This window comes from Tupaia chinensis, unplaced genomic scaffold (genome assembly GCF_000334495.1).
Source record: "Tupaia chinensis unplaced genomic scaffold, TupChi_1.0 Scaffold000311_2, whole genome shotgun sequence".
NCBI classification, from domain to species: domain Eukaryota; kingdom Metazoa; phylum Chordata; class Mammalia; order Scandentia; family Tupaiidae; genus Tupaia; species Tupaia belangeri.
This window is the reverse complement of record NW_006159803.1, coordinates 5,402,144-5,423,706: the sequence shown is the minus strand read 5'-3', so window position 1 is coordinate 5,423,706 and position 21,563 is coordinate 5,402,144. Positions and strand designations below refer to the sequence as shown.

The 21,563-nt window shown below is 40.5% G+C and overlaps 1 long non-coding RNA gene across 2 annotated transcripts in view; it reads left to right on the top strand.

Annotated features, from left to right (window-relative positions):
* The window catches only part of LOC106735127 (uncharacterized), a 137,088-nt gene that overhangs the window by 96,963 nt on the left and 18,562 nt on the right, over positions 1-21,563 (top strand). Inside the window, exon 3 of one of the 2 annotated variants that reach the window (XR_001370545.1) lies at positions 1,753-1,910. The exons of the other annotated variant lie outside the window; for it this stretch is intronic. This is a non-coding gene — a long non-coding RNA (uncharacterized LOC106735127). Of the gene's footprint in view, positions 1-1,752; positions 1,911-21,563 lie in introns of those variants that run through there. 2 annotated transcript variants of the gene reach the window in all.

Below are 21,563 nucleotides of genomic sequence, written 5' to 3'. Positions count from 1 at the left end.
CATGCCCAAGATCCCGAGAGGGGAATGAAGGAGAAGGGATTGTGGCCTGGCCATCCCCCCTGGGGTGTGATTTCTAGCTTTCTGGGTAAACAACCAAAAAGAAAAAAAAAAAAAAAAAAAAAAAAAAAAAAGAAAGAAAGAAAGAAAAAAAACTAACATAAGCAACTTTCTCTTCCCTACTACTTTCCTTTAAAGGACATTATCTGTACCTTACTAAGACCTTGGCCCTCTCTCAGGGTATCTGCATGGACATTTTATATGTGATTGTGGACTCTACAGTCGTGACCTCTGTTCGGAAGAGCATGAAAGTCAAAAGCTTAGATTTGGCAGTCAGAAGGACCAGTGTTTAATCCCTCGTGAACTGTGTGACTTTGGAAACTAAAAGAAGCATGAACATCTCATCTATTAAATGGGGCACTAACGCTCCTCACCTTGTAGGATTAAGTGAGATCGTAAAAGTAAAGCACTTAGCACAATTCCTGACACATAAGCACCTCAATTAACGAGCACTATTAATAATAGTAGCTATTAGAGGAGCTTCAGGCATTGAGGAACAGGGCTGAGGGTGTGTTCATGGAGTCTTTTCAGCTCCTGAAATTAGACTAGACAGCTGCCTACTCAGTTATATAACTCCAGAGTCACATTTACAGTCACCATTAAGCCAAATACGCATATGACCCCAGTGTGCCTTGGAGAATCTCAGAACATGTAAGATTTTAATGTTAAAATGAAAGCGTTTGATAAACCAAAAAGTGCAAGTGATACTCAGGAACCATAATGCTGCCCCCTGTATGTTTTCAGAGAGAGAGAGAGAGCGCAACAAAAATGGCTCGTGTCAGTAAACCTGGGGCTAGGCAATCGCACTGCAGCAACACAACCAGATCCACATGGAGGGGTCCTGGCTGTCTGTGTCCCAGGGCTTCCCCGAATGTTCCTGTGATCTGGGTCAACCGAGGCCAAGGATAGATGGCGTCACGAGAGCTCTGTCGGAGGTTCCTGTCTCTATCTTAGTATGTCTCTAGCTTAGTTTTTCTCTCTCTCTAAATAAAACAGACTTTAACCAACAATGTTGAGACCAGAAGACCTGAGTCCCCTCCTGTGTACCCACACAGCCATGTGCCAGTGTCTTAGTCTTTGAGTGTCCAGTCCGTTACTGTCACATGTCATGGAGAATATGGTTATTCATATTTTCTACCTCTCTGTGTGGAAGCTTGTTTCCTGTCCCAGTAAAACTTGTCTTTCTGGCCTGCTTTGACTAGTGGACAGTGAGGGAGACGATGCTTATGCTCAGGCTTTTTCTTACCTCTTGATCATGAAAGCATGTGTCACAATAGCACCTCTGATAGCTTGGTCCTGAACGGGTCACCTTTGTGACCTATGAAGAGTATGAACCATAAGCAATAAACTAACTTTGCTGTTTCCTTTTAAAACACTGAAATATGGGACCAGCAGATGGCATGATGGTTACATTGCTGGACTCCCATGTAGTTGACAGTGGTTTGAGTCATGAAGCCAGCGGCTTAAAACTCACTCCAGGTGTGTGTGCATGAGTGCCCAAAATCCTGAGAGGAGAATGGAGGAGTAGGGTTTGTGGCTGGCCATCTGCCCAGGAGGTGTGAGGGTGTGTTTCTCACTTTCTGTCTATCTCTCTGTGCCTCTCTGGCAAGCACATGTGCCCTATAGCAAAAATCCCTCAAGAACAAAATAAATATAAATAAAACATTAAAATATTAGGGTTGTTTGTTTCCACAGCACACTCTAGCCCACTGGAACTAATGTGGGTGGGAAATCCACCATCTGCTTCACTGGCTTTCGTGAGGAGCTTTGCAAATACGAAGTGCCATGTTGGACAATGCTTGAGAGAAAAAGGAACTTCGGTTTCCATGAATTAGCCCTTACTTCCACCAAGAAATTAGGTACGATTAATACTTAAATATTATTGGCAGAATAAAAAAGCAAAAACTGATCAGTCAGACTTTTTTCTCTTGAAGTAGGTAAAGAAGTAGATGTTAAGCAGAATTATTCACAAGACTTAAAAAGAAGCACCTTAGAGGCTTGCTTGTTTAAATCAGGCTCTCCTCCCACTAGCTGTCTCTTCTCTACCTTTTGATTTTTGTCTTTTAATGCATGTTTTCAATGTCTAAAAGGGCTACGTGAAAATTGTGCTTCTCTTTGTATTTGAAAGGAAACTCATCAAATATGGAAATGGATGTTCTAGGCTAAAAACAACTAAAGAGACAGAAAGCTACAGAAATCAATTATTTAGGAGGCACTCATTTGTGCCCTGCCGAGCTCATAATATACAGTGTTTGTTGCATAAAAAGAGTAATAGGGGCTTTTTTTTAATCTACATGGAAAATTCAGTGATCCTAGAGGAAGCTTTCCTTTCATTGTCCTCAATGTAGAAATGATTAGTATAAATTATGAAAAGAAAAAAAAAAAAAAAAACTCTGAAAACAGAGTTGACCTAATATTCCACTTTCATATTATACTTGAGTAAGTGACTGCCAAGAATTCTGAATATTCACTCCAGCCAGACTAATTAAATCACACAGAAGACTTCACCCAGAAATATCTAACTTACCTTCCTCGTTTTACAACCTGCTAGTTCTTCCCAACTGCCCTGGAGATGCACAACAATAACTCACAGATTGGATTTTTTTTTTTTTTTTGAGTCTGAGAGGACAGACTTGCCTCTTCTAATTTGCAAAATGCCCTTTATTTGGTTTGCCCCTTACTGAGAACAAGATACCATTTGTTTTATAAGAGACAACCTCAAGTCTCTTGTCCTCCATTTCTTACTGACATTAAAAGAAATAAATGGTAGTAATGTTAATCAAGGAGGCTGCCATAGCAGAGAAGCTGGAGGAGAAAGCTGGGGTGAGGAGGCTGCAGGAACCATAGCTGAGAGCTGGGCTGTTTTAGGGCATCAGTCAGACCTGGCTGAGCCTTTGTGAATGTGCTGCCTCCTGTAGTCAGTGACCCAGGACCACAGGCAGCTGTGAGACTTCACAGATTTGAGTTCTTAGATTACTGTCATTTGGTCTTAAATTTCTTATTTTGAGGTATTGTCCTTTCAACCCAGACATAAACGTTGTCTCCTCTTTTAAAGTCAAAATATAAAATTAGAGTTGGTCCCACTTCTTGCAAGTTGGAAAAGAGCACGTGGACACAGATAAACAATGGATTGGCGCTCCTCCTCCTCCTCCTCCTCCTCCTCTTAGAGATCCTGTATAAGCAACAAAGGTAATGGTGCTCTCAACCAGCCTCCAGAAAGTGCACCTGAAGAACTTGAATGGGAAGCCAAAAAAAGGTGCCATCTCAAGAGAGTGAAAAAGACAAGCCACAGACTAGGAGAAAATAATTGCAAAAGACATTTCTGATAAAGCATGTTCCCCAAAATATATAAAGAACTCTTAAAATGCAACAATAAGAAACAACCCAATTAAAAACTGGGCAAAAGATTTGAACCAATACCTCACCGAAGAAGATACAAGATTGCAAAGAAGCATATGAATAGAGGCTCCACATCATGTGTCATCAGGGAAAGGCAAATTAAAACAAGGGGAAATGACTACACACTAGAATGGCCAAAGTCCAAAACACTGACAACATCAAAAGTAGAAGAGGATATGAGGTAATAGGTACTCTCATTTAGTGCTGATAGGAATGCAAACGGGTCCAACCACCTTGGAAGACAGTGGGGTTGTTTGTTACAAAACTAAATAAACTCTTATGTAATCTAGCAGTCCTACTTCTTGGTATTTACAGAAATGACTTGAAAATTTATTTCCACACAAAAACCTACAGATGGATATTTGTAGTAGCTTTATTAATAATTACCCAACCTGGAAGTAACCAAGATATCCATTAGATGAATGGATAAACTGTTGTACATCCAAATGATAGAATGTTAATTGCTAAAAAATGAGCTATCAAGCCATTAAAAGACACAGAGGAACCTTAACTGCATGCTACTAAGTGAAAGAAGCCAATCTCAAAAGGCTCTGTACTGTATGATTTCAACTGTATGACATTCTGAAAAAAGCAAGACTATAGAGACAATAAAAAGGCCAGTGGTTGTCAAGGGTTAATGGGAAGAAGGGATGACTATGTGGAACAAAGAAGGTATTTGGGGACATGAAAATTACTTTGAATGATAGTATAATGGTGGTTATGTGTCATTTGTCCAAATCTATAGAATGCACTCAGCATGAGTGACACCTGATGCATAAACTATGGGCATCCGGGGATGTGTCAGCTAGGTTCAGTTGTAACAAATGTTCCCACTCTGGAGGGGGTGAGGGGAAGCTGATAATGAGGGAGGCTAAGCATGTGTGAGGACAAAGGGCATATGGAAACTCTCTGTACCTTCCTCTCAATTTTGCTATGAACCTCGAACTGCTCTTTGAAAAATATTTTTAAAAAATGCATACATATACAGTAAAATAAATTAAAATATAGTTTAATCTCAAAAGGCATTAAGGAAGCTAATTCAGACCTGACATACATGAGCTGCAAGTGGTAGCTTAAAGTACCATCTTGGATTGCAAGCTACCTTTGGGCAATCTTTACATCCAAGAACTAGTTCTCTAACTTGCAAAATTATCTTTTCCATTATCTCTATGAACTTTTAAAAACCCCCAAGAATTCTTCTTTCACTTTTTAAAAAAAATATGGAATAGTAATATACCTATTATGGACTAGGCATTGTGTGAGACCCCAGTAATACTGCTTCATCTTTTTTTTTCTTTTTTTTTTTTGAAGAGGTTTTTGCTATAGGGTACATGCGCTCATCAGAAAGACAGAGACAGAGAGACAGAAAGTGAGAAATCATCTCCCAGGGGGGATGGCCATGCCGCAACTCCTTCTCCTCCATTCTCCTCTTGGCATCTTAGGCACACATGCACACACGCCCCGCATGATTTTAGACCACCCGGGTCCAGGACTTGAACCGCAGTCGACTACATGGGAATCCAGCAACATAACCATTATGCCAACTGCTAGTCCCTAATACTGCTTCATTGATACTTTTTTTTCATGTTTTAACATCAAAATTTATCTCTCTTAAAATAGGTAGCTATATTATACTTCTTCAATATTTTATTTTCATTATAATATATAATGATATTATACTATTAGCAACTTATATCTCAAAATATGAAGTTTATAAACAAAAGAAAATATGGATCCTCAGCTTAGTAAGGGAGACAGAATTCAATGAACAATTATGCAGATAAAGCTAAAATTATAATCCTGATTAATGTTTGAAAGGATGGTATGGGGTGCAGAGAGAGACATTGGGGGGGGTGAGAAAAGAATTCCTAGAGAAAGTGGCAGTAGCGGAAAAATGAAACTGCAGGAATAGTAAGAATTGTCTAGAAAGAATAGGATGAATATTCCAAATGGAGGGAATATGGGTACCAAGACTCTAGAGTAGAAGAGAATTTGAGATGCAGAGAGATCAGCGTGAAAAACAGTCCAGGGCTAGGGAAGAGTGCAATGTGAGATGAACCTGGGAAGGAAGGAAGGTCTCTGTGAGGCACCCGAGTAGGAGTACCAAAGAAACAGTAGGTTCTCTGCATCAAGAACTTAAAAGGGAATTTCTAGAAAGGAGATAAACTAGAGTCATCTGAATCAAGATAGTAACCAAAGCCATGGGTAAGGATGACATAACTAAGAGATGTCATTCTCAACTTTGGTTTTACTTTAGAATCTTCTAGAAGGCTGAGGTACAGCAGGTTACCACCTATAGTGGTTAAGGCACTGAACTTCCACATGGCTGACTGCAGTTCAAGTGCCAGACACAGCGACTTGAAACTCATGCTGGGTGCATGCGTGTGCAGACCCAAAATCCTGAGAGGAGAATGGAGGAGATGGGATTGTGATGTGGCCATCTCCTGGGAGGTAGCGGGGATTTTTCACTTTCTGTCTCTCTCTCTCTGTCTCTCCAGCAAGTGCATGTACCTACAGCAAGAAATCTCTCTCAAAATAATAATAATAATAAATCTGGGAGGCTTTTAAGAATCCTAATGACAGCCATTTCACAATATATATATATTTCAAAACAATGGGGTATATGCAATAAATACATGCAATTTTTATTTGTCAACTTAAAAGAAATACATTTTAAAAATGCAAATTAAAAAGTTTAGGTCCACATTGGGAATAAGATTCTAGTGATGAGGCTGACCACAAAAACCAATAAAGTAAAAATATCTGTGAGTGAGAAAATACATATATACATATATAATTGTCAGAGGGCACAGACACTCACCAAAACATACATACATATATGTATATATACATGTGTGTATATATGTACACATATATAATTGTCAGCAGGTACGTGCACTCACCAGAGAAAGGAGGAGGAGAGAGAGAGTACCGCCATGCAACGGGATGTTGTCGCAACACATCTTTTTTCCTCCATTCTTCTTTCCTGTCAAGATTTTGGTCACACATACAAGTGCCTGGTGTGTTTTTCAAGCTGCTGGAGCCCAAATTCAAAGTGCAGTTGACCATGTAGGATCTTGTCCCCCTAACCACTATGCTTTGGGGCCAGCCCAAGAAGTAGTTTAAGGATCACAGGCAATTCCCCCAGGCACACTCATATTTGAGCATTATACCTAGGGAGAAGATAAAGAGCAAAAGATGAGGGGCTAGAATGAGGAGTTGAGTACTCCACTCACTGGACTGATGGAAGAGGAAGCTGAAAAGGAAACAAAGAAGGAATGACCAGAGATCAGTGAACGACCGTGAGAATATAGGGTCACAGAAGTCAGCAGGCAACGGGTTTTGGTGGCTCAGCAGTAGCACAGTATTCTGTAAGGCCGACCCATAGGGAGGGTTCCAGGTTTGCATCCAAAGACCTCTCTGAGTATGCCAGGTGTGCAGGTACCCATGATCTAGGGCTAGCTGAAGCTCAGGGTGGATTGCAGTGTAAAGACTGACTTTGTGTGTATGTGTGTCTGAAAAAAAATTTTTTTTGAAGAAAAGAAAAAAGATGTGTAGGTGGTACTGTGGGATGCTAAAAGATAAACGAGGGGCAGACCAAAACATCGATTGGAGCTGATCACAGGAGGATCCGTGGTGACTGAATGTTGGCATTGTGGAGTCAGAAGAGGCCAGACTGTGCTGAGGACTGAGGCAGAAGAACATTATTAAGGACTTTTCATTAAAAATGTGGCTGCAAAGAAGAAGATCAAGGAGATCATAGAGAAAACTGTTTTTGTCAATGAGAACTCCCTGAGCATGTTTGACAGTTAAAACTTAACAACAGCTTCAACATATGAGTGATAATATGCATTTCCTGAGACGCTGGGGTACGGGGAAATGAAAACTCACACAGAAGTGAAAGGACTAGTTTTGATGGGGAAAAGGGATGGCTCCTCTACTATATGGGGTTTGTGGGTGAAAGGATGAAGGTGGAACAGATAGAGGTAGGTTTTTCACATATAGTAGCCTGAAGAGAAGAGAGTTCTAGTACAAATTTCATTTTGCACATGAAAATAGCTCAAAAATTCCTTATTAACCGTGTCCCTAATATGGCTTCAGAAATTATGTTTCTCCTAAGGACAGTCTTACCCACAGACTATTATCCATGTGTGCTAATTATCATGTTGGCTGGAATTTCCTTCCAAAGTCCCTGGTCATATATATCATTAATAGATTAATTCATCTAAGCAAGAGTTACCCCTAGCTGACTAGTTAGGGACTGTGTCCCTGATGCTAGAACACATACAATCATCTAACAGAAGTCTGCCCAGTACCCACTCTGTGCCAAGTATTGTACTGACTACAGAGAATAGAAAATAGAAAAGTGAGATGGAGAAAAATATTTTTTAATTGACAAAGTATGCTGTCCTTGGCAGAGAAAGAGTGAGAGTGTACCGTCCAATGGAGAGTAGTCGTGCTGTAATCCTTCCCCTCCATTTTTCCATCAAGTTTTGGGGCATGCATGGAGATATGCTCAGCATGTTTGTTGTGCTTCCAGGGCTGGGATTTGAGCTATGGTCAATCAGCCGGGGGGGATCAGGCTTCCCCCACACAGCATTTAACTACTGTACTAACTGGCTGGCCCAAGATGGAAAATTTTCAATTTCTTCTCACTCTGCCTTGCCCCAAGAAATTTATCATCTATTAGATAAAAGGGTAATGAGTAGTAACTTAAAGTGTTAAATCACTGCATATTTTAAACGCTTTAACTTTGTGTTTGTCATTTCAAAGCCTCTATTGGAATACAAGCTTGGCTTTGTAAATGGTAGCTCTTTTATACACAGTAGTTTTTGAGCACAAGATACTATTAAGGGAAGTGTTAAGAAAGCAACAAAAGCCATTATAATTGCTATCTGTTGTTAAGGAGGAGAATAGCTTTATGGCCCTCTAAAAATGAATGGAAAATTAATTTTTCATGAAATTAGAAAATCTGGTGTGGAGGATCTGTAAAGATCACTTTTCCTAGTCTCCCATCTGTGGCTTGAAGTAAAGCTGGTTAGGGACTGGTGGTAGTGGGGCTGAAAGCTGGGGTGTGAAGGTAGATAGGGCTGGCTGGATGTAGGGAACTGGGGACCTTGGGCAGAAAGGGTAGACCGAGGGAGCGCTGGCTCAGTGCACAGATGCCCTGTGCTTCTCTCTCTGCTCCTAGGCTCTCTTCCACTCTTTTTTCTTCTTCAGCCCAGCTGAGACTACAGTCACTAGAAAACGAATATTATAGACAGACCAATCCATGCATTTTCTTGTGTTACACATAAAATCCCTGCATTGGGCCAGCAGGTGGCATGGTGGTTAAGGTGCTGGACTCCCACATGTCCGACCATGGTTCAAGTCCCGAACCAGGCAACTTGCTTTCTTCCTTTCCCCTTTCTTTCTAAATAAATGAAAGAAGGAGTAAATAAGTGAAATTAATTCATTCTTTTTTAAAAAAATGCTTTGCATATAAGAACATAATAAATGGGGGAGCTGCACAGCAGGTGGTATCATGGTTAAGGCACCGAACTCCCACATGGCTGACTGCTGTTCAAGTCTCAGACCTGGCATCTTGAAAATCATGCCAGGTGCATGTGCATGTACATCCAAAATCCGGAGAGGAGAATGGAGGAGAAAGGATTTTAGTATGCCTAGCTGTCTTGGCGGGTGATTTCTCACTTTCCCTCTCACTCTCTCTGGCAAATGCATGTGCCCTATGGCAAAAACCTTAAAAAATTTTTTTTAAACTTAATAAATGAATGAAATCATAGCCTGAATGACTTTCTCTGCCAGCTGGTGGGAAAAATGGACTCTTAGAGTGTAAATATAATATAAATAAACTTCTTTACTTTTTCCTTTAGGGAACGGGACTGTTTACAGAATGAACGTGATACTCTGTGATATAGATTGTGTTAGATGAATGTGATAATGCCTGCCCTTGGAATCTCATAGTCTACTAAAACTGAAGAGGCCAGATATTTACAGTGCAGCCATCTAAGCTACCCTACATGTGTGATTATTTCCCCTCTTGAAGTAGGGTGGGAGGGGCGTGGCTGATGTGGGTAACCACAGGAGCCATGCTGGCCACAGGGGCAGAGTTGGAGTGTCAAAATGAGGAGGAAGTGAGAAGATTAGTTGAGTGGGCAGCCCAATTTGGTAAACCAGAGAAATGAGTTTGTACCAGTAATGACAAGAAAGAAGGCCAGAGGTAGATGCCAGGAACTAGAGCATAGGCCAACAAACCAGACACACAGGGAAAAAAAAGAGAGAGCTACTGTTAATCAGGGAAGCAGAAAAATAGTCTGAGTAGATACTGGAACCAGTCTTGGCTTCCAGTTTTGCTTTGTTTTTGTTTGTTTGGTTTTTTGTTGTTGTTGTTGTTGTTGTTGTTTTAGTATTTGGCACATGCAGACATGGCTTCATATAAAAGAGCAATAGAGTGTTGTGTGCTTCGGAATTAACGTTAGAATGTTTAGCTATAGAGACGCCATCTTGTTCCTAAAACTTCCTTCTCAAAACACTTAGCCTTGCCTATAAACTAAGTAATCATTTACCCAGAAATAGTCTCCCTTACATTCTTCAGTGGAAAAGCGTGTTATGACCCTTGCCTACTCTTCCCATTGAGATAGGAATGTATACAGTAAATAACTTTTATTTTCTTAAGATCTATAGAAACATAGTGACCAGACTCACATCAACCAGAGTCAGCAGACCATAAAAGAGGAATAATTGAGACCCACTTTGGTGCCTCAATGTCTGGAATGGCTTGTCACATCTTGGCCCTGACTACTCCTCCTATCTCTTAGCTTTGCTATAAAAATCAAGCTTTTGTTACCTTTTTCTTAAGATGGGCCTTTAGGACACTAGTCTATCATCTTCCTGGCTAGCTGGCTTCCCGCATAAAGACACCTTCCTTTTCCCAACACCTTGTGTCTTGACTTATTGGATGTCATGGGGCAAGTAAACGAGCTTGGGCTCAGTTACAAGACGAGAAAAGAACATTCAGAAGTAGATTCAACTAAAGGATTCACAGAAACCTTCCTGGTAGACTTTGATAAAGCAGATATCTTAGAACTGCAGGACTATGGGTGTGTTCTTCGAGAAGAGCCCTTTAGGCATAATCACCACTGTAAGTGTCTGGCATACTGTCTAGTGTGTGCTCTGTGTAGAGAGATGTTTCAAAGGTCTTTGTGGCCAAGACCCAGTTGTGAACCAAGTTGCATGTATTTATTGTACACTATTGAGCATTAATGCTCTTAGCTATAGCTATGCTTAATGAAGCTACACAAATCTTTTCCTTTGAGACACATAGATAGCAGGGATATTCATGTGACAGATCAGATAACAATAGTGGAATAAAAGAAAAATGATCTGCTTCCCCCTTATTTTTAATTTGTTCATTAGTAACTTTTTTTTTTTTTTGGATGACCTAGATACACATACCTGTGCAACAAGAGTCAGAATGTTAAGGATGCTCTTAGATACGGTGATGTGGCTTTGTCATCAGGAAATACATCTGACCCTAACAATTATATGAGATGATATGGGCATATAGACAAGTAAAGAGAGTTTTTAATCTTTCATACATGCTAGTTTTCCGAGTATGTTTTTTTTTAAAGAATTATTTATTTAATTTTATGTATTCATTCCTTTAATTTGACCAGAGAGAGACAGAGAGAGAGAGAGAGAGAAAGTGGGAAAGCAAGCCACCAGGTCCGAGATTCGAACTGTGGTCGGCCATGTGGGAGTGTCCAGCACCTTAACCACTACACCACCTGCTGGTCCCCCCTGAGTATGTTTTTAATAAAGACTTTGGGCTAGCCAGGTAGTGTTGCAGTTTAAGACAGCTAGATTCCACATGGCCAACTATGTGGTTCGAGTCCCAAGCCTGTTCACTTGAAAGACACACTGGATGTGTATGTGTGCGCACACACGCACACACACAAAATGACAAAGAAAAAAAATGGAGGAGAAGGGAGCAGCATAGTCTTCCCCACTGGAAGGTGTTTTCTCACATTTTTTCTATTTGGCAAGTTCATGTACCCTATAGAAAATTTTAAAATAATTTTTTTTGAAACTTCCAATAGAGAGAAATTACAGAGCTTGGACCAGGAGACCTGATTTTGTTGATCTGGACTTGGTGTGAATCATCTAATTTCTCTGATCCTGCTTACTCCTCCTCACTCAGAACCTCAAATGACTAAACAGTGGGGTTAGTCAAAGAAAGTAAATGAATATTTAATAAAGTACTTCAAAGTTTTCACAGCTGTCAGAGACTGATGGCCTAGATTCTCAGGTCCACATCAACGTAGTTATAGAGAAGTTACCAGAGATTTTTGCTCTTATGTACTGAGACATCTTTGTCTATAATGTATACGTCCCTTTTTTCTATTTAAATACACAGCATTTCGGTAAACTGTTACGTAGTACTGGAGAGAATGGACTTTGAAGTCAAGTAGACTGAGTTCAAGTTAGGCTGGGAAATCTGCCCAAGTCATTTGATGTTTCTAAGGCTCAGGGCTCCCATCTGTGAAAGAGATTAATAGTAATACCTACTGTTCTTGATAGCTCTAAAGATTAAAGAAGATAATGTAGGTAGTATGTTTGCCATGGTATATGGCACATAGGTATCACCCAATAAATATTAGCTGAAAGCAGATTCTTTTGGTTCCTGGTCTGTTCTTCATAGCTCCTGACATCACCTTGGATGACACTGTTACCTATATTAACATCCAACACTCTGACTTCCCAGATTCTTGACCTCTTTCATTCTCATGACATCCATCTTTTCACTTCAGCTACATGGCCACTTGCTGCAATTTGTTATCAACAGAAACTTTTTCACCTTTGGACTATCCTATTTGAGAATCCCAATTTCCCCTCTATCCTGTTTAAACAGCTATATTAGTTACGGAACACTAGCTGCTGTAACACCTAAAACATACAATCTCAGTGCCTTACTGTGGTAGAAGCTTGTTTCTTGTTTCTTAACCTTTTTAAAATTCAAAGTGAATGTTCCTGGCTAGTGGGCACCTCTCATCAAGGCAGCAATTCAAGGCTACAAGTATTTTTTAACTTGACTCCTCCATCTTCAACAGATAACCGAAGAAGAGAAAGGACATGGTGGACCACATGGGGCACGTGATACACAGCACTTCCATCCAGAGTCAATTAGCCAGAACTCAGATATATACTCACAACAATTGTAGATAGAAGTGATCTATTTATGGTCTAGAAATAAGAATAAACAGATAGATATGTAATCAGTCTCATACACGTCTTCCCATCCAATCTCCAATTCGCAGCCTTTTCAAGATATCTAACCCTTTAACTCTTCTCTTTCCTTATGGTGCTCACTCCTGGTTTGACCCCACCCTAACCCACCCCCCATTCCAGCCTGTTCCTCATGATGCGAAACTTGAACTGTCCTCTTTCAGGGCCACCAACTTCCTTATCCCTTTGTCATTTTCTTACACATATTTAGAAAAGTATCATCTACAGATGTATCTACCCACTCTCATTCTCAGCTCCTCTAACAAGGTCGCTGACTGCTACTAGGAAAATGCACATACACATAAAATCAAGTGAATTAGTGCCACCGACATTTCATGTTTTCCAGCATCAGCAAGGCTCCTAATACAGCTGAATATATTTCTAATCATCCCTCTTTTCTTTTCCCACATTAACTATATCAAATCTCTAACCGCGCTAAGCTGTTGTGTATCTTCTACCTTAAGTCTCAATACACAACTTTATTTTAGCTGTAGAAGGGAAAATGGAAGCCAGTATCTCTGTCCTACAGAAAACAGTCATTACATTCCTTTGAAAAGAGCCAAGAGTTTCCCTAACTAGTGTATTTTGTAATGGCTTGGTGAAGGGAGTACCTTCTGGGTCTTCTTGAAGAATATGTAATTAGGATATAGTTTTGTGAGCCTTATTGGGTATATCATTATAAAATTGCTATCACCCTAGGTCTTTGAATATATTTGCCATTATAACAAGTGACTTCTGGCAATTCGTTTTCATTTAGCCTGACCCACTGTTGTGTCTAGGTTTTATATAACCAAGCAAACAGGTAGTATGTATTGAGCCAACATACTGAATTCAGAATCTATGGTTGGTTCATACATATTAATCAGTCTCATTTAAAATTATGTTCGTCTTCTGACCTTGTATGCTCAAAATTTCTTTCCACTAATCTTTATTAGATTTTGCTGAAATAGTAATTTCTCATAATTCTATTTGGAGTGAAAACAATCTCTTCCTGGGTTTAACTTTGCAATTGGTCTACTGATACATTCTAGGATATTATTCTAATTACAGAACTAGGCAGGGGTGGGAGACATTGATGGAATTGGAAAAGAAGAGAACTGGCTCTATGCTAGGTTATTGCAAAGTCTTTAGCAGAAGGAAGAACATTCTTATTAGACAAGGCTGTATTGCAGAGCAGGGAAGACCCCCCTGGGAAACTGGGGGCTTAGAGGACCATCTGTGTTAGTTAATTTTATTTTAATTTAGCTGATTCATGAGGTGCCTGGATACTTGTTTATATCATTCTGGGTAGGTCTGTGAAGGCATTTCAGAATGAAATTAACACATGAATTAACAAATTGAGTAAATCAGATTGCCCTCTCCAGTGTGGATGGGCTTCATTGTATATGCCAAAGGCCTTGACTGGAGCAGTCTGAGTAAGGGGAAATTCATTCTCTCTGCCTAGGACACATGGTAGCTCAGTTCGCTCCTGTCTTGGAATGTGTACTGGAACCATACCATTAACCCTTCTGGATATTCAGTTTTCCACCTGTGGATATTGAGACTTTTTTTTTTTTTTTTTGAGAGATTTTCACTGTAGGGCGCGTGCGCTCGCCAGACAGACAGAGAGAGACATAGAGACAGAAAGCGAGAAATCACCCCCCCGGTGCAATCCCTTCTCCTCCATTCTCCTCTCGGGATCTTGGGCATGCACGCACATGTGCCCGGTGTGAGTTTTAAGCCACCGGGTCCGGGACACGAACCACGGTCGACTACGTGGGAGTCCAGCAACATAGCCATTACGCTAACTGCTGGTTCCCCTGGATATTGAGACTTTTAAGCCTGCATAATCTGGTATACCAGTCCTTGTAATAAAGTATCCCCCTGCCTCTCTGTCTTTCATGTATCAGCTCCTATTAGGTCGGTTTTTCCAGAGAACCCAGATTAGCACATCATCCAACTCTGCTCATAGATCTTCATTTTGCTGGTAACTCATCCTTTTATCATGCATGTCCTCACTTTTACCTAAGAGATAGTGCTGTTAATGACTTAAATTCAGCACTCTACAGAATCAAACTTGATATCTGGTTTCTGTGTCTCAATCCTAAATTCTAAAACCAGAGTTAGATGATCTCTAATTTTCAACTTGTGCTACAATTTGAAATTTGAGCTTAGTACTTTCCTTTAAAGGTTGTCCAGTATAAATATAATCACTCTGACCTATATAACATAATTTTTTCAAGCTTTCTATAAAGTTGTATGGTAGTTGCCACTTGGTCTCACCAAACATTGTTTTCAATGGGCAGCCCATTTTAGTTGACCACAGCAGATAATTACTGAACTCTGTCATTCTCTGCCATGATCTACTCAAGTTCCACCACCTAATACACAGTACACTGAGTACACTGTCTTCAGCTCCAACCAGGTTAGGTAACCAGTCCCGTATTCTCCACTCCCCTGTTGTGTATAGCCTCCTGTGGTGCCAATTTCTTTATATTTCTAGTCCTTTGGTTGCAAATAAAAGAAAACATGTATATGCCTAACTTTAAAGTCAATTTATTTTTCAATCCAGAGGTAGGGTAGCTTCTAAGTAAGTTATCCCAGTGGTTTGATTACATCTTGAAGAGCTTGGCTTTCTGCTATACCATCGTTGGTATACCAGCCTTGTCTTTAGGCCAGTTTTCTTAGTGGTCAGAAAATGGCTGCAGTTCCAGAGAGCACATTGCCAAGTCCAACTGAAAAAAAGGATCATTGCTTTCTTCAGCTGTTTCTAAGAACAAGGAAGACCTTTCTCAGCAGTACCCTTTACCCAATATCTTTCTGGCGAGGACTGGCTCACATGCCATGCATAAGCCAATAACTGACAGGAAGAGTGGAATAAGATTGATCAGTTTTCACTAATCAGGAGTTCTCCTTGAGCTAAAGATAGGACTACCTTCCCTGGACACATGGCTATCAGAGGAGAATAAATATTAGAACAGGGCCCTGCCAACAAAAAAGAAACAGGAAATGCAGGCTGAATAGGAAGCCAATAGCATCTGCTCTGGCCACAATGATTATGGACCAAGGCTGGAGAATGGACAGCTCCTCATTCTCACCATCCTGTCTTGACCCTGGTGACAGATGGAGTCAGGATTCTGAGAGGTAGCCAATGGAGGGGTAGCAAAGTGAATAAGAGAATAACACAAAGGACTCATTACCTTTGACAATAAATAATAGACTACTCTCTAGAGAGAGCAAAGAAGGCGCTTTCTCTGTGGAGAAATAAGGTCTCAGTGCTCAAGTTCCCCATGCATGTCTTCTCTGTGGAAAGCCTGTTATCTCTGCCATGGAGAATGCCTTCACCCTATCCTAGAATCAAATGATCCAGATCCAAAAGAGTAAGACAAATCGCCCCTCCTGGGAAGATGCTACTTCTGTTTACAGGAATGTGCCTAACCTTATGTGTCCCCTGAAAATCATGTGTGAGCCATTTCATGAGCCGTTGTCAAAGTATTAAGAGGTTGAGAACTTAATCAGACTATTGGATTAAGAGGTAAAGTCATCAGGGTAATTAGGATTGTGTAAATTTATCCGGGTGGTTCCCCACTTGAATACTAGTGAGTTTATAAGGAAAGGGATTAAGACAGACACACTCCTCTGCTCACGTTCCTGCCATTTACGATGTTATCCACTAGCAGAAAAAGCCTTACCAGATGCAACCCTTCAGTCATGGACCTTCAAACCATGAACTGAATAAACCTGTATTTTTACAAATTACCCAGAGTCAGGTATTTCTCTTATTGACGACAGAATAAACTAGAATCTAATCCAAGGAGACACACTGGTCCCATTTTTGAACCAAGAAAGACGAACATACATATAAGCAGAGAACTCCTCTTAACGAGGAGAGGATAAGGTGAGGAATGACTGGAGGAAGTAATAACCTATTCCTTTCTGCAAACATCCTCCACATTGCTACTTGATCTTTTCACATTTTTACCTCCGGGATGCATTTGATGTTCATTAACTTGTTCTCACCTGGATCCACCTGGGAACAAATTATAGAAGCCGAAAAAATATGAATTTCCCTTCAGGGTAGACTACAGGGGTTCCATATGTTTTTAGACTATAAGGAAAACTTACATCCTTATGTGGAAGCTACTTTTTTTTCTTTGGAGAGGTTTTTTGCTATAGGGTGCGTGCGCTCACCAGACAGAGAGAGACAGAGAGACAGAAAGTGAGAAATCACCCCCAGGGGGTATGGCCACACTGCAATCCCTTCTCCTCCATTCTCCTCTCAGAATCTTGGGCATGCACACACACGTGCCCGGCGTGAGTTTTAAGCCACCAGGTCTGGGATGTGAACCGTGGTCGACTACATGGGAGTCCAGCGACGTAGCTATTATGCTAACTGCTGGTTCCATGTGGAAGCTACTTTTTAAAAAAGTTTCATTTTTAAGTGACCAATAATAATTGTATATATTTATGGTGGTACATGTTACTTTTTTTTTTGAGAGAGAGAGATTTTTGCTATAGAGTGCATGCACTTGAAAGAGGAAGAGACAGAGTGAAATCACTCCCCCAGGGAGGATGGCCACATCGCAATTCCTTCTCTTCCATTCTCCCCTCGAGATTTTGGGCATGCACACACACTGCTAGGTCTGGGACTCAAACCACATATATATATATATATATACATATACATACATGCATTGAGAAATGATCAAATGCGGTTAATTAGCATATCTATCACCTTTGTTACTTTTCTTTGTGATAAAGACATTTAAACTCTACTCTTTCAATTATTTTAAAATGTATTGATACATTATTGTTAACTACAGTCACTGTTATATCACCAGAACCTATTCCTCTTGTGTAACTGTAAATTTTTGTCCTTTAACAAATATCTCCTCTTTCCCCGTTCAGTACTCCACTTCTGTTCTATTCTCTATTTCTGTGAATTCAGCTATTTTAGATTTCACATATATTGAGAACATGTGATATTTTTTCTCTACCCCTGGTTTATTTCATTTAGCATAGTGTCCTTTATGTTCATCCATGTTGTTACAAATGACAGAATTTTCTGCTTTTTAAGGCTTAATAGTATTTCGTTGTATATATCACATTTTAAAAACAATAATTTTATTTATCATTATTATTTTAATAATGCTACAGGGCACATGTGCGTGCATGCACACACACAAGAGAGAGAGAAAGCAAGCAAGCCACCAGGTCCAGGACTCTAACCACAGTTGGCCATATGGGAGTGCAGCCACATGCTGGCCCCTATGCCACATTTGTTAACTATTCATCCATTAGTGGGAACTTAAGTTATTTCCAAATCTTGTCTGTTATGAATAGTGCTGCAGCAAGCATGAGAGTGTAGTTATGTTTTCAACATACTGGTTTTAATTCCTTTGAATATGTACCCGGAAGCAGGATTGCTCATAATTTTATTTTTTAGTTTTTTGAAAACCTCTATACAGGTTTCTTTTTTTTTTTTTTCTTTTTTTCTTTTTGGAGAGGTTTTTGCTATAGTGCGTGTGCACTCACCAGAAAGCCACAGAGAGACAGAGAAACAGAAAGCGAGAAATCACCCCTGGGGGGATGGCCATGCTGCAATCCCTTCTCTTCCTTTCTCCTCTCGGGATCTTGGGCTCACATGCACACGCACCCAGCATGAGTTTAAGCCACCGGATCCGGGACTCGAACTGTGGTCAACTACATGGGGGTCCAGCAACATAGGCATTATGCTAACTGCTGGTCCCTATACAGGTTTCTAAAATGGCTGTACTAATTTACAATACCACCAACAGTACTCAAGCTTTCCCTATTCTCTACATTCTCATTAACACTTACCTTTCATCTTTTTCTTTTTTTTTTTGGAGAGTTTTGTTTTCTTTTGTTATTGTTGTTGTTTTGTTTTGTTTTGTTTTGTTTGCTATAGGATGTGTTCACTCGCCAGACAGACAGAGAGAAACAGACAGGAAGCGAGAAATCACCCCCCAGGGGGATGGCCACGCTGCAATCCCTTCTCCTCCATTCTCCTCTCGGGATCTTAGGCATGCAGGCACACGCGCCCGGCGTGAGTTTTAAGCCACCGGGTCTGGGACTTGAACTACATGGGAGTCCAGTGACATAGCCATTATGCTAACTGCTGGTCCCTCATCTTTTTTATAATAGCTATCCTAACAGGCTTGAGGTGATATCTCATTGCAGTTTTAATTTGCATTTCTCTGATGATTGAGTATGCTGAACAAAGGACCAGCAGATGGTGTAGCGATTATGTTGCTGGACTCCCACATGGCTGACCATGGTTCGAGTCCCAGATTTGGTGGCTTGAAAATCATGTAGGCATGTATGTGTATATGCCTAAGATAATGGGAGGAGAATGGAGGAGAAGGGACTGCAGCATGGCTATCCTCCCTGGGGGATGATTTCTCACTTTCCCTCTCACTGTGTTTATCTCTCTTTCTTTCCCTGGTGAGTGCACACACCCTAAGGCAAAAACCAGTAATAAATTGAACATTATTTTACATAGCTTTTGGCTGTTTTATGGCAGTACCATACTGTTTTTATTATTATAGCTTTGTAGTAGATTTTCAAAATCATGTAGTGTGATGCCTCCAGGTTTGTTCTTTATGGTCAAGTTGTTTTGGCTCCTTGGAGTCTTTTATGGTTCCATACAAATTTTAGGATTCTTTATTTTTTCTGTGAAGAATGTCATTGGTATTCTGATAGGGCTTGCATTGAATCTGTAGATTGTCTTGGGTAGTACGGACATCTTAACAACATTAATTCCATGAAAGCTACTTTGAATTTGTTCTGTGTGGCTGTCAGAATGGCAAAGACCATTTGACAATTCAGCCTCCCTGGGTCACCTTCATTATATACAGAAATATACAGGAGAGTCTGCTCTGTTTGAGGCCCAGCCCAGATGCTCATAATAAACAATGCTGGCGGAGGGCGGGGGACAAGCAGATGGCGTAGCAGTTACATCTCTAGACTCGCACATGGCCAACCACAGTTCGAGTCCTGGACCTAGTCGCTCAAGCCAGGTGCATGTGCTTGCATGCCCAAGATCCTGGAGAAGAATGGAGAGGGGATTATGGCACGGCCATCCCCTTGGGGGTTGATTTATCACTTTCCCTCTCACTGTTTCTCTTTCTTTCTCTCTCTCTCTGTCTCTCTCTCTCTCTCTCCAGCAAGTGCATGCAGCCTAAGGCAAAAACCTCTCCAAAAAAAAAAAGACAATGCTGGGAACAATGAATTGGGCTCTGGAGGCCCCAGCTGCTTCCACTGAGCCTTTGCAGACTCAAGCAGAGAGAGCAGCATTTGCCATTTTATCACCCATCCTTGGGAATCAACCGTTCACCCGTTCTACTTCTACCCTAATCCCACCTTCACATTACTGTCCAGAGTCTCATCACTTCAACCTCTGTACAGCTGTTTTGCATACAACTTAACTTATTTTGATTTTCAGTGCTCATAAAAGCTCTAGGAGGTAGTAAGGGGACTATGTAATTATTCCTATTATACAGGTAAGGAAAGTGAAGCTCAAGTTCTCTTACCCCCAGTTACGATCAGGAGGTTGTAAATGCACCAAATCAGCTCTTTGTTCTAGGATTCCAGAACACTGAACAATTTATGGTATTGGGTGTGAGTAACAAATCTCTGAGTATTGTTTCCCCAATTACATAACTTATCCTTTTAGAACTGAAAAATATTTTAGAGACTATCTGTCCTATTTTTAACAATGAAGAGATCAAGACATTGAATTAGAGCTTAGCAGATTGGTAGTCACAGCATCAGGTTTAGAACCCAGGCCTCTGGTGTCCAGGCCAACACTCTTCACACTCTCTCTGTACACTTCACCCCCACTTTGGAGTTCTTTGTTTCTGAACTCATTGTCTCATACCAAGGGAAACTAATTAAGTTTATGAGATGCAACTCCTGATTTTGAAGCCCTTCAATTTAAAGCCAGGGGGAAGAAATAATTAAATTGAATCAAAATCACAGCATTTAAAATGCCGATATACACCAGGGCTCTTTCCTCCTTTCTTTTTCCCCCAGTGTGTTTATAAACAGCATTAATCATGAACACGTTCACCTTAGCAACCTACTGAGCTGAGCTTGGAAAGAAACATTTTGTGCACTGAGAATCCACTCAATTATTCAAATAGAGGCTAGCAGACTAAAAATGTTCTATCTAAATGCATAGAATATTTGCTTTATGGAGATTACAGATTGGCTCATTTTCTACGTTTTCTGGGGTGCTCAGCTAGGAGAAACAATCTGAAGGAGAGTTTGTGAAAATGAGCCACTTCACACTTGGGCATTTAAAAATGTTTCTGAGAGGTCAGTATTCACTGGCCAAATTGGGCTTCTGACCTTATTTTCTATTTTAAATTGTCTGACCCTCTCCCTTCTGTTGTTGTAAGCATCTGCTGTTGCCTTGGAGAATAAGCATGTCCTTTTGGATATCTGACCTTGCAGGAAGGGTATCAGACCAAGGAGCTTATTTGGCTGGCTGGGTTTAATCCAGAGGAAACCCGCTTGGATGCTCTGCCTCTCTGGCATTGCTGCTTTGACTGACAATCACAGACTTACCGAAAAGCTTCAGAATCTACTTATATACTTTAAATGACCACAGGAAGGTAAAGGGTAGGGAGAATGGAAACAGAACTTTTGATACATTACATCATTGAGTTCTTACAGTCCTGGAGAGTAGCCATGTTGTCTCCATTTTATACATAGGGAAACTGACTTAGAGAAATAAAGTTTGCAAAAGGTCAAAAAGCAAGTAAAAGAACCAGGCTTAAATTCCAAGGCTCTTTGCACCATATGACGTGAGCTAATAT